At 42.6% G+C, this 14385-nt stretch overlaps 2 protein-coding genes across 3 annotated transcripts in view; one reads left to right on the top strand and one right to left on the bottom strand.

Moving 5' to 3' along the window:
- The window catches only part of ITGB8 (integrin subunit beta 8), an 80171-nt gene that overhangs the window by 60270 nt on the left and 5516 nt on the right, over window positions 1-14385 (bottom strand). The gene's annotated exons all lie outside the window — the stretch shown is intronic.
- MACC1 (MET transcriptional regulator MACC1) overlaps window positions 2599-14385 on the top strand; it is a 203505-nt gene continuing 191718 nt past the window's right edge. Inside the window, exon 1 of the mRNA XM_066354193.1 lies at window positions 2599-2652. The gene's annotated coding sequence lies outside the window, so the exon portion shown is untranslated. The remainder of the gene's footprint in view (window positions 2653-14385) is intronic.

The raw sequence follows: 14385 nt of genomic DNA on the forward strand, positions 1-14385 counted from the left end.
TGCTTCCATTAACCAGGATTATTAGGCTTTTACTACATGTAATCTTTATGTTTTAGAGACAAGTTTTGACCTCCCTTGTTACATAGGAAAAAATTCATGTGAGTTCACTAGGGTTGTCTGCTTAGCATAAAGGTTTTATGAGAAAAGGTTTTATGGGAAAAGCCACTTTCAACATCGGGCAGGTTAAGAAATGTCAGGGCAACACTACACATTCCATCAGTCTGCCCTTCCCTGTTTGGGGCAATCCCAACATGAGTCAGAACTTCAAGTGGGTTGGATGGCATAAATCAGAAAAACTCTAATCATGCTGAGATTTACAAGAAGCACCATTGAGAAGCCGCCAATGACACTCATTGGTGTTGAAATAGGCTGTACAAGAAAAGAGCTCTCACGGGGTCATGTCATGACCTCTCATTGCTGTTCATTTACACACACTGTTACCAACTTTGCTGTGAAATGGTTCTGACTGCAGCATACATTGGGTGACTGTGTGTCATTTCTGCTCTTCATGAGAACGCCTTTTTAAGTTGGGAAGGAGCATGCTTCATTACACCGGGCAGCAGGTGAATCCTGGAATTCCTTGGAAAAGCTGAGGTCTAAGATCACCCTAAATGCACAGTATTGTGGTGGTGTTGAACCAGAAATAAAGGCAGTGAGCAAGGCAATCCGTGCCGAGGTGACAGGAAATGTGAAGTGAGGAAGAGAACGCCAGAGTTCGGGACACGAAGGACTCTCTCCACACTGAGGAGGATGTGACAGGTTTTGATGGATTCGTACAATGCTGAAATCTGGTTAAAATTTGTTTTTAGATCATACGCTAGCTATACCTTGAGGTATATTCACCGATGTGAAAAAAGGATGAAAGAGCATTAAGACTGTCCTCTGCATTTGAAAATGACTTACAAGTTTCATATTATTTCCTAGATAATGAAGTTTCACTGGGTGGGCCAAGCAGGTACTCAACATGCAACAGTCATTCCTGAAGAGGATCCTGTTTAGCTTCGCAGTGGCTCCTTTGCCCGAGTACATCTGTTTGTCTTCTGTCACTCACCTGGCGGGAATTTGTGAGAAAGTGGGAGAGGCTTGGGAAGAAAGGAGGGGGTCAGAACACGGCCCCCCGCAGCATAGCTGCAGACGTGGAACTGCCGGAAGGATCCGAATCTCAAGATTCAAGGAGGGCTCCCAAGGCCCCTCTGAGGCAGATGCTGGTTAAAGCTGCATTTGTCTGACTTGGAAAAGCAGGATTAGTCATGTGCTTTGTGTCTTGTTTTAACTGGAACTTTTCCATACATTCCAACCGTCCTGTTTATGAGGCACACTCCCTTTTTATAAAAGCCAAATATTCACCGGTTTCCCACTCTGTTGCTCTAAATACTGTTTTTAAGCTAACATGCTAGATGGAGTTCCAGGGCTCTTCCTATTTTCCTCTCCAACTCTTGGCAGGTAGGAGTTTCCTTTCTCTCCCTAAATAAAAAAGTCACACAGCAATTCAGGTCAAAACCACAAACGCCGTAGTTAAGGAAGTAAAAGAAATGCCTCAGAATGGTAAAAATGCATTTTTACGTTATATTTTTTTAAACCTGAAGTCGCATCTCAGGTGTGCACTTGTTTAGGGCAGCAGAGAAACACCTTGTATTGTAAAGACTTTTGTTCTAAGTAAAAGAAATAAATTAAGGCCAAAGTGAATTTTAGTTCATTTAGCATTTGATTTTCCTGTAATTACATTTGAAAACCAAAACGGTGTTTATATTTTACCCTGCCACTTGAAAAATCAAATCTATACATATACACGGTAGGTTAAAATGAAAGAGAATAACAAGTATGTATTAGGTGATTACTCTGTGTTGGGGTCCTGTACCAGCACTTTATATGTATTATCTCACTGGGACTTGATGAAAAGCCTGTGAGGAAAGCATCACTGTGGCCACTTAAGAGATGGGGTACTAAGGCTTAGGCAGTGTCATCCCAAAGTCACACAGTAAGTACCGAGTCCAAGTCTGGACTCCGTTCTGACTACAGAGCCTTTTTTTCCCCTTAAATACAATATGCAATAGGCAGTACCATAAAGAAACACAATTATACCAAAGTATGATTTAAAATCCTTTCTAATTGTACTGTTATTAGTCTCTAAGTGATGACTCAATAATAATTCCCATGTAGGTCACAATAATTCTTTCACACAAGTAGTAAGTCATTATTTTTCCTGTCATCAGCCCCACTTTAGAGATGAAGATATTAGATTATTTCCTATCCTCAGTGCCAAAGACCTCCCTGAATGCTTCAGTGCCCTTTTCGAAATTCATTTTGTTTCTGTGCACAGGGAAACTCTGGGTTTTAACACCAAACCCCAGCCTGAACATCTCACCAAGGGTCTGAATTAGACGGTTGGCACTTTCTCAGCATGGGGGAGCACTTTTCCATTAACAACTGTGTTTCCCCAGCCTCTTGCCAGGGGAGGGCTCTGGGCTGCATGCTAATGAGGCAGAAGCACTTGAAACGATGTTTGTAGTTGCTGTTTCCATTTGTGAATTTCCAGTTCCCTGGAAGCCAGATCTGGAATGGGGCAGCAGGCAATGTGTTCTATTTTCTGCCTATCTCCTGACCCTGGCTCCTGATTTAACTTTGCTGAGCTTTTGTTTCCTTGCTGACAAGGTAGGGAAGATGCTCTTCCTGTTTTATGTCCTCTATTCATCCCCTGAGTTGTAAAAACACTTGAAAAAGGAGAGTATGAGTTAAATGACAGGATGGGTGGAGAGCATGTGCTTTATAGCATGTACAATTCTGTTAATTTGTGGGGATGTTTGAAGCTGTACTGTATTATATAATATGAAGGGGTTATTTTAAAAGGCCATACAAAACCCTTTCCGTTAGGTGTATCAGTTGCCCGGTAATGTAGAATCGTACACTGTTTTATGTTCTCACACCATCAGCAGAGAGGCACGAGCAAACTCTCTGGGGGATGGAACTGTTCTGTATGCTGACTGTCGCAGTAGTTTCACAAGCCCACGTATCTGTCAAAACCCACCGATGAACACTAGATAGATGCAGTTTATTGATATAAATTATATCACATTTGACTTAAATTAGCATTTTTAAATTTTACTTTGGGGCTTGGACAAAGGAAATTCTGAATTACAATAAAAAGATTTTCACCTAAATATTTTATAGGGTTGAAATTTAATATTCTAGAATTCTTTAATTGCTTTAAATAATTCCAGGTAATAATTGCCCAGTTTAATTTCATTGGCTGGAATTTTACTACATACTTCTTTATACATATGTACTACTCACAAAAATTAAGGGATATTTTATCGCTTCATATTAATTTTAAAATATCCCCTAATTTTTGTGAGCTGTGTATCAGTCACTAATGCTTTATTTTACCTCATAGTCTTTGGTGTTGTACTTCCTAATAGAAGCACACTCTCTTACAAAACCAGCATAGAGGTGCTTAATTCAGGATATTTATTATTGATACTATATCGTGAACTAATCCATGCTTTAATCTCCTTGTTCTCACTGGCTGCTTGTAGAGTTCTCTCCCACTCCCTACCTCCCAAAAATATCTACCGCTATTCTTTCAAAGTTCAAAGGTCTTATTTAATAAGCTCCTCCCTGTCTTTGTTATCATCACCCAATACGTTTCTAAACTTTACAACGTATTCCTAACCCTGCTGATGGTGCCTCTGCTTCACTAGAGTCCATATAACATCCAAATCACCCCACATTATATTACCTTCACCTTGGACAGAGAGAGTCACTGGGAATTCCTGGGACCAAGGACTGGCACAGAATTCTCATGAGCTAAAGGGGCCGCTGGATCATGAAACCATAAAAGAGTTCTTAGGCCCAAAGACCAAAGAGAAGCAGATTAAGTGACAAATTCAGGAAGAGCCACGAGATGGGACAGAAGGGAGGCTCCTGAGCCAACAGTTCTAAACGTAGCTGAAAATAAACAGAAGTAGATCATACACAAATGAGGTGCTTCAACAGCTTCAATCTTAGCTCCTGACGCTGCCTTTATGGGGTACTGTTAAGGGCATATTAAGGAGTGGGTCGCTTCCAAATCCGGTTCATACTTCACCTAGCCCCTGGGCCTTGCCTTTATTAATCTTTTGTTGACTTTTCACATTGTTTCTCACATTCACTATTCTAATTCTTTCTCCTCAAATCCATAAACATTTTTACCAAGTCCTCATACTTAAGAAATGACCCTAACCTTACCTTTGTATTACCTAGAATATCTAAATAACTTTACTTTAAAAAATACCAAAACCCTATAAACCTTAAAATTGTCTTTGTTCAGAGGGCGAAGAGTTTTCTTTCTTGCCACAGTCGTTCCCTCTGTCTAGTGAATGCTCACTGAAAGGCAAACAGTGATTTCCTAATTTTATTTAGCAACTGGCATTTAGCAGCGTTCTAAGACTGCATCTTATTAAGAGTGAGTAGGCACTCTATCACTTTGTCCATTCTCACAACTAATTATTGTCTTATATCTTCGACTGTTTTTACATCTCTCTAAACTACATGTTGATGGCTTCATGAACTAACGTGACGTTAAGTCTCCCCTTCTGACACATGATCCCCAGTTTGTATCTGTAGTTCCAAACTCTCAAGTTTGTGTCTTGAATTTTCAACAATCTGCTGGAAATTCCACTTAGAGTCCTGCTAGAACTTCAGAATCTATAAGTATCAAGTAATAATCATCTTCCTATCCAGCAGTAGCTCTTCCTGACTTGAATGAGATTTCTGTTAATTATGTTATTTTGCTGGTTATTCTGCTTTAAATCTCCGTGGTAAACCTTGACTCTTCCCTCTACCAAAATCCCAACAACCTGTCATCAAGATTTTTTTTGCCTTTACCTAGGTATCTTTAGCATTCATCTCTTCCTTAGTGAACTTCAACCCTACTGTAGAAGCATTATCATTTGCTTTATGGTAACAACTTTTTCGCAGTTTTTTACCTTGGTCATCTACCACTAAGATTCATTATATACATTAGTGCCAGCTTCACTTCCTGACACACTGCCCTTAATGTATCACATTACTACCAAACAATCAAATAAAAAGCCTTGATGATTTATTTCCTGCCACTTGAATAGTAAAGTTCAAACAAACCAACCTCTATCTAACTCTGTGCTCTTTCACTTCTCCCTTGCTGTCCTGTATCCTGACCAGTATTTCTGCCTCCTTTCTCTGCTTGCTTCCAGTCCTCCAGGAGGCAATTTAGACACTATCTCACTTACACACCTCTGCCATCAGTTCCTTCCTGCTCCTATTGGGATCCTGTATTCTGCACTGAATTATAGTTACTTGTATGTATGTTATTTAGTTATTTGTGTTTTGTTAGTCTTGTGTTTTGCATGTGTGTATATAATTTACATATTACACATGGAAATATATTTAGCAGGAAGCAAATTGCCCCAGGAAGGAGAAGATCTTAGGTAGTTTGGAAAGTCTTCTGTAAACCTTTTCACTTCCAAAATGTTGGTTTGTGCCACCTTTAAGTATAATCCTCAGAGAGTGTATACTTCCTTCTTTAATCATCCACTAGGCTAACTCGGTCACTGCCTTCAAAACTTTGCTCAAACATCCCCTTTCTTAATTATATCAATCCATCTAATCCATTTAAAATGGCAACCACTGCCCATCCCCCGAATCCCACTCTACTATTCCCATAGCACTCATCACTTACATATTATAATCATGTTTACTTTTTATTTTATTTCTTCTGCCTCCAAAATATAAGACTTGTTGAAGACAAGGTATTTTGCCCTTTGTGTCCTAAAGCATTTTACATACCTTGAAAAGTACTTTGCGCATAGATATTAGTGAAAAATATTTAAGTGATTAGCAATTATTGGATTGCAGTTTAAGTTGTAAGATCTGTTAGATTATAATATATGTTTAAGTGTGAATCTCTTTCTTTCAAGTGATGTATCATTGAGGTAGATGCTGTCCTGTTCATATCTCCCTCTGGGTTTAGAGACTTGGTTCAGATAGCACATTCTAATGGAAGCAGGCAGATCAAAGACAAACTAAATAGAATGTCTAGCAAGATACAAGTTGCTATATGGCTAGCACTTTCTGTAGAGAAAAAAACCAACCCAGATGGGGAGTGAGGAGTACCTACTCCTTACTAGGTGTTGGGGATATTCATATCCCTTCTCTACTCATTCGATAAATACTATATTTCTGTTCTTTCCATCTTTACCCCTCATTTAACGGTTTCTGCTAGTAGCTGAAAACAATGCAGATTATCATGTGTACTGTTGAGTACAGTATATACAACCAGAGTTTTGCTTTATGTTGATGCATTTTATGACAGTCTTTAGGAATATGATGTGCTTAAAAATTAAGGTCAACCATATATATAGTCAACTCTAAGTAGTTGGACCCTCCAGTTAGTCAAGCTTTGCACTTGTAATTCTCTGCTAAAGCATAGAAAATAGTAAAACTAAGTATTAATATTTAGAAGAGATTTCAAGGTTCTGTCTTGCTATTAAGACACATTTGATTCATATTCTGTCTGAGTCAGAGGAAGTCTAAAGCCCCACGGCACTAACGACCCCGACCACCCATCAGCCTCGCATCACTCTCTGGTGCTCTGTACTCTCGGTTCCCAAGCTCAGTCTCTCACCCACATGAGATAATACTTCGCCTCTGTTCCCACGGCAACCACTTCAAGCCAAAATGTACTGAGAAGGTGCTCAAGAAATAACTTTTGATTTATTGATTGAATGATAATGGTAAGCTTTTCTCAAATCTCAAAGGCTGAATGATATACTTGCCATAACAGAAAATTTTACAAATACATCTTTAAAAGAGTTTTAAAAGAAAGTCAAAATATCAATGCTCATGAACGTAATTAACTGGAATACCACCTTTCACATGCACCCAGGGTAACCAGGGTTGTTTTTTTTTTTTTTTTTTTTTAATTTTTTATTTATTTATTTTTTTTTTCTTTCATTTTTCTGAAGCTGGAAACAGGGAGAGACAGTCAGACAGACTCCCGCATGCGCCCAACCGGGATCCACCCGGCACGCCCACCAGGGGCGACGCTCTGCCCACCAGGGGGCGATGCTCTGCCCATCCTGGGCGTCGCCATGTTGCGACCAGAGCCACTCTAGCGCCTGAGGCAGAGGCCACAGAGCCATCCCCAGCGCCCGGGCCATCTTTGCTCCAATGGAGCCTTGGCTGCGGGAGGGGAAGAGAGAGACAGAGAGGAAAGTGCGGCGGAGGGGTGGAGAAGCAAATGGGCGCTTCTCCTGTGTGCCCTGGCCGGGAATCGAACCCGGGTCCTCCGCACGCTAGGCCAACGCTCTACCGCTGAGCCAACCGGCCAGGGCCGTAACCAGGGTTTTATTATAATTCTTTTTCACATTCTCATGGGCTGCTCTGTTAGATTATAACAAGAATTCTTGATTACAAGGAAGAGAACGGACAAAGACTTGGTCCAAAGAGGAAGGGACATTATCCTCTGGGAATAGAAAGCAGAACATTCCACTTCTTAAGGAATTTGGAAGTTTGTAATGATTTGGGTAGCACTCACTCATCCATAAATTATTTGGTAGTTATTTAATACCTGCTATAACCGTGGCACGATGCAAGGTGTTAAAAATAGGGTACCTATCTTGTGAAGCTTATAGAATAACATCAGAAAGTGACATAGGACAGACTTTTAACAAAAGTGCAATAAAAAGGAAGGCGGGGTGCTATGGCAGCACATGACAGGAGGCTGTCACCTCACGGGGACACAGGGAGGGTCAGTGAGGACGTGAGGAATTTGCCAGGTCGTTTTATTACCTGACTGCCTCCCTGGTCCGTCTGGCTCCCGAAGGCATCCTGTCTGTTAGAAATCACACGGCACTGTTAGGCTGCTCTGCAGAGTCAGCCCACTGAGCTGGGTCAGGAAAATCTGGCAGATCAGCAGCGACCCACTCAGAAATGACTCAGCTCCCAGCATCCAACATCCCAGGTCTAATCTTTGATACCGAACCAGTTTTCTACTCAGCTTCCCTTTGTACCTCAGATCTCTTTTGTCTTCCAACACTTAATCCCCTTTGCAAGATCAACCTTTACACTTCTGCTAGAAGACTTCCAAGCTGCCTTTTAAAAAATCATATACAATCAAGTACAATTATGTTTGAATGGGTGAGAAGGAGCTACTCCCGCACCATGACTGAGGCTGCAGTGCCTCCCTCCCCTGTCAAACCTGTGGTACAGGTCTGTTGAGTCGCAGATAGGTCAGTTTATCTTCCCCTTCTGGCCTGGAAGGCTCTCCTCTGTCCCCAAATGACACACAGACTCCAAACTCTGTTCCTAGGCTTCTGAGCTTCACATACAGCATAACCTGTGGCCTTACCTCCTGAACATCCCTGAAACACCCGGATTTCTACCACATTCACCTTTGCACACCAACAATTTAGAAAGGAGGTGAATGGAAGGACTTTCTCCAGATGTGCCATGGGTACACAAGTTATTGGCAATGTCCTCTCACATACTGGAATTCCCTGCTGGGATTCTATTGGCCGTGTGGTATCTCCTATGACCTTTGAATGGAGAGGGTCCCTGTATGTCTGGCAGCATCCGGCCGCCTGCCTTGTTTAACCAACTCATTTGGACCATGCTGGGCTCTTTACTGGACAGCATCCTCAAAGCCCTAGAAAAGTGAGTTTGTGCTCTTATGGGTAAAGCTCTTGGAAACACAAATCCCTTCATGTATAGGAAGGAGTGCCAGTATGCTGGCGAAGTTGGCTTCCGAGTTCGTGTGATCCCATATTTCTTGGGATTTCCTGAGTGTTTAGTTCTTTGCTCGTCGATAACAAATCACCCCTATGGGTGCTCTACCGAAGTTGAAGGGCCAATTCTGGCGGAGTACCCCGGAGCTTGAATTCTTTAACATAGAGCTAGAAGCATCTAATTTGGTCAAAGGCAAGAAAAACCTGGTTCCACACATAGGATTACTTGTTTTAAAAAATAAGCCCAGGCCTGATCTGTGGCGGCACAGTGGATAAAGCGTCGACCTGGAAATGGTGAGGTCGCCGGTTCGAAACCCTGGGCTTGCCTGGTCAAGGCACATATGGGAGTTGATACTTCCTGCTCCTCCCCCCTTCTCTCTCTCTCTCCTCTCTCTCTCTCTTCCCTCCCCTCCTTTCTAAAATGAAAAAAAAAAAAAAAAACCCAAAGGAATGGTTAAAGACCCAGTGTGGGAGGGACACACCCAGTGTGAGAGGGACACAACCCAGGCCATAGGGACAGTATTCTAGCAATCTGTCCTACAGGGAAAAGACATGTAACGTCCAGTGACAGTTCTAACTGACCAAACATTTCTGTGCTGCCAAGTAATTTAGTCAGAAGTAGCACTAGTCTTTTGTAAACTTCGAAACCAAACGCATCTTGGGAGGCATAGTTTGTCCCCAAAGCCCTGATATCTGAATTTTCATAATGCCCATAAGTCAATTTCTACTCCAACAAGTCTATCACCAGATAATCTAGTCTGCAACCCTGTTCTCAGAGAGTGCTGACCTCTGGCATCGAGGCTGTGCTGACCTCCAACGAGCCAAAGGTCAGCCCTGGACATGCGTATCAACACCACCTGCGCCCGATAGGGAGCGCTGGGCTTTACTCTCCAGCTGCTCTGTGTTGCCCTCAGGAGGGCACAGGCACATGCTCAGGGACTCCCTCCCTTTCCCCCACCTCATTTTAGTTCCATCAGATGTCCCCTAGCACCATGTAGCCTGGGATTCCTTAAGAGGCAACAAATACGCCATGTCCTCTGAATTAAGGACTAGTGCTGATAACATTTGGTCCTCTTTATTTCCATTACCAACCTCAGCGGTCAAGCACCGTGATCACATACACTGGCCTTCACCCCAGAGCTCTGATTCTTCTATGTGATGGCATTTGAAACGCTCAAAGGGACTTCTTTAACCAAAATTCAGGATGTCTGAAACGGACTCCCTTGAATGTCTTTTTCAGCGTTACTGTCTTCCAGATACATTGTCTTGGAACTTGAGCCTCATTTATCATTTCCAGAGAGCTTTCTTTTGCAAACTGTGTCCCACTCGTCTTCGATTCACCATAAAATCCAAACCAAATGCACAAAAAGATAATAGAGCATTACCTTGGGAGGTACGCCTGTCAAAGACAGAAACCGCAAGACCATTTTTTCTGCCAATAAGACAGTTCTGCTACAATGAGTTCTTTGTTTCCCGCTAGAATAGCCGGTTCTGCAGCAATTCCAGCACACCCCACACGTCCCTGCATTCTGCATTCTTTGCTCTCCTACAGTTAATGAACGCTTCTACCCCGGCGTAACCAGTAGCCAGCCTGGCCGCCTGGCCCCACTCAGGCAGGCAATTAGGAAGGACATTCGTAGTTCAGCACTCCTTAAGCTACCACCCGTCAACCTAATTTTACAGAACTTTGAGTGTTTCTTTTCATTATTTTCTTCCTTTGACGTCTTAATATTCTAAGGGTCCTGGGAAGCATAGTGTTGGTACCTCATTCTGTAAGGATGAAGCCTTCCACTAAGCACCTTTCCCTTCCCGGGCTCCCTGACAGTTCTAGGGGATTATACTACGTGTATGGCCCTCAATGAAATCAGAAGATTCTTGTACTTGGGACAGTGCAGTTCAATTCCAAGGACAGGAACCTGGTACCTCATGTCCACGCAGAACAGCAGGACCTCAACCCCGGCTGCATTTTCCCATCAGCATAACTTGAAGTATCAGCTCTTTTTGTTCTAAAAGGAACTTGAGTCCAAAACCATGCAAAACATGCAAACATCTCTGGCAAAAAGCCACTGCACACCTTACGTACTTCAGACGTATTTGGGACATTTCTTCAGAGCTGACATATTTCTAGTCTTCACCCTCTGGTGTGCATTGCTAGCCTTTCCCTCCACTTCCAAACTCGGGCGCTTCCCTCGCCACTTCGGTTCCTTACTCTGCACTCCCCGGGGACTGGTTTCTGGGGGAAGCACTTCTCTAAACCAATCAAGCTGCAGCTATCCTGATTGGGAATGGCAACAGACTCCATCTTTGACAAATGTTAGAGAATTTGTTGATTAAAACAAAGCAAAAATACCTGGAAAGAGAGAGAACACATCTCCAAACCACTAGGGTACCGACGGTTGGCTTATTGATGAGGTCAGCACGAAAGGTCACTCTGAAAGGCCACTCTGCGACCTTATATGCTGTCTTAAAATATGAACTGTTAATACCTTGAATAATGGCACTCAAAACAAAACATCTTTTTAAAACAATCTTAAAAGTATATATCCAGTAAGCCCACCATCTCTTAACATTTCAATTTTAATTTAATGATCTTACTCTTATTTCCTCAACTTCAGCAGGGAGACTTTTAAGAGAATTCAGGAAAGATCATTTTAATACATGTTTAATAGTAGTATTTTCCCAGCAAAAATTGATCCCGTTAGTTTTGTTGATAGGTAGGACTGGTTTAATTAAATTATAAAATCCCAATGGAAACCATTTTGACTTTAATTACATTCTTCTTTGATGTGCAAGTTATACTAATTTGCTGTGAAACAGAAAACAGGTCACATCAGGAGTGTTTTTTAAAATTAAAATGTAGTCCTTTTAGTCCCCGAAGGCTGCATGACAGTGTTTTATCTACATATTCACTTACTTAAAGATATTCGATATATGCCAGCTGAATAATTTAACCAAGCCTGGCTAATTCATGTTAATAAAATGTTCTTTTTGTGTGTGACATGTTTTAAGTCAATAGGAGGATATAAAAATGTCTAAATTTAAAATATTCATGTATTCGACTCTGTAACACCATTTGTGGGAAAGTAAACGTAAGTATAATCTGTATTCGTCTTAGAGCTTACCAAAAGGCCTTTCGGTGCTAACGTATAAAAGCACCTTGACATGAGGTAGTTCTCCTTCTGCAATGATCTCTGGTGATTTCAGTATTTATCACCGCCGCCCCCCCTCAATAATATTTAAATTAATAGGTAAGTCTGCTCCTAACTTTTTCAGGGCCCAAACTAGAATACGAATGGTGGTGGGCATAACAAGACTTAATATTTACAACCTGGGCTATGAACCCATTAATAAGTTCTATTTTCCTAACTTGATAAACATACATGTATAAAGCCCTTGAAGGCTTGCTGTGACTTTAGAATTTTACACGGTTTGGATTTCTGGTTGAGAGCTTGGCAGTGTGTAAAGGGGTTGCCCCTCATACCTTTGATCTGCCCCTTTTCTCACTTCTAGCTTTATTCTGTCTTGGAAGTTGCCTCTCACTTAACTCGCATAGACACTCCAGCCTGCATGGCCAAGCTTCCCTTCTCCTAGGGTTTGGCATATGGATGGCACAGTCATCCCACAGGAGGCCTTAAAAGCTGTTTGGGGCTGTTTGGGCGGAGAATTCTAGAGATGATCTAGGAGAGGACTGAAGACTCTGGATAGGCACGTCTGATGCTCCTGGCCTGTGGGAGGGCCCGAGCAGGGCAGAGAATTCTAGAGATGATCTAGGAGAGGACTGAAGACTCTGGATAGGCACGCCTGATGCTCCTGGCCTGTGGGAGGGCCCGAGCAGGGCAGAGAATTCTAGAGATGATCTAGGAGAGGACTGAAGACTCTGGATAGGCATGCCTGATGCTCCTGGCCGGTGGGAGGGCCCGGGCAGGGCAGAGAATTCTAGAGATGATCTAGGAGAGGACTGAAGACTCTGGATAGGCACGCCTGATGCTCCTGGCCGGTGGGAGGGCCCTGTTTGGGCAGAGAATTCTAGAGATGATCTAGGAGAGGACTGAAGACTTTGGATAGGCACGCCTGATGCTCCTGGCCTGTGGGAGGGCCCGCGCAGGGCAGGAACTCCTCTACCCCTGGAAGACAGTCTGTATTAGTGATCGAGAGCACAGAGTCAAACCCGCGTAGGTCTGTCTGAATTCTGGTTCCATCACTTACTAGCTCAGACATCTTGAAGTTATTCAGTGTCTCTTTAATTGGTTTACTTACCTATAAAATGGGAATAACCAGAGTATATTCCTCAGAAGATGGTGGGCATTTAAGGATTTATTTTCATACCATAAGTCCAGGAGAGTGTCTAGCGTATCGCAAATAGTTAACAAATATTAACTATTGTTATTCTTTTAACTCCAGAACCCAGAACAGTGCCTGACACTGTGGCAGGCAGTTAGACATACTTGAGCCGAGCAAGGACAATGGGCCAGGTGCAGAAGGTCACCAGGGCGCAAATCCCTGGATACCTGGCAAGAGTCAAAACCGGGAAAACAAGGACCTCTGCCCCAGGGTAGCCTTTCCTTCCAAGGCATGTTGCTAGTCATGCGGGTTGGGGGGAGAACCAGGGGCGGGAGCATAGCTCCTAAGCATTAAGCCCCCAGGGCAATGAGGTTCTTACCTGCATCAAATATATCTAGGCCTCAGTTGTGTTTCAGCCCCAGGCCCAGAAGAGTAGCTAAACCAGACTAGCGAGGACCTCAGGACCAGCTACATTGACTAATGACCCCCTGGCTTGGCAACTGACCAACCCACCAATCCATGGAGACCATGACCGTGAAAGAACATACCTGGAAAGCTGATGAATGTTCTACTGTGATCCTGCTTGAGACCTCCCCTAAAATTCCAGCCTTTAGTTTGTCTTTTTACTACCTTTTTCAGTGTTTGGTTCAAAATGACTACAAATTCCAGCTTGTATGGAAATCAACTTTAAAATACATATTGAAATAAAAGATCAGGATTACTTCTTATATTTAATTGTCAATGAAAATAATTATCACAGAAATTTTGAAAGCAAACACATTTGTAAAAAGTGATTAAATATCAATAGGTCTCTATTTTGATCTTTGCTAAAGATTTGCCTTTAAGATCAAGAGCTTGCTTTCTGGGGTGGACAGAGAAGGCAGAAACAAGTGTCTTACAGTGTTAAACCTTTTATAGTAGAACCAATTTTTAAAGGAAACTATATTTCTTTTTTCTTCTTCTTCTTTTTTTTTTTGTATTTTTCTGAAGCTGGAAACGGGGAGAGACAGTCAGACAGACTCCCGCATGCGCCCGACCAGGATCCACCCGGCACGCCCACCAGGGGCCACGCTCTGCCCACAAGGGGGCGATGCTCTGCCCCTCCGGGGGGGGGGGGGGTCGCTCTGCCGCGACCAGAAACTATATTTCTTAAAGTGCAAATTATATCAAGGATTAGAGAAACACAGAGATCAAGGATGTGGCCACAGTATACCCGGAACTACTGGAGGACTGACCACTTACGCACACGTATGAAAGCAAGCTTGAGGGAGAAAACTGAGTTTGTTTTGGAATGTTAGGATAATTTTTCCTTAGACATAGAGTGGAGATGTTAAATAGGCAGTTTGCTCTACGCTCTGAAGAT

The sequence above is a fragment of the Saccopteryx leptura genome, chromosome 12 (assembly GCF_036850995.1).
Source record: "Saccopteryx leptura isolate mSacLep1 chromosome 12, mSacLep1_pri_phased_curated, whole genome shotgun sequence".
NCBI lineage: Eukaryota > Metazoa > Chordata > Mammalia > Chiroptera > Emballonuridae > Saccopteryx > Saccopteryx leptura.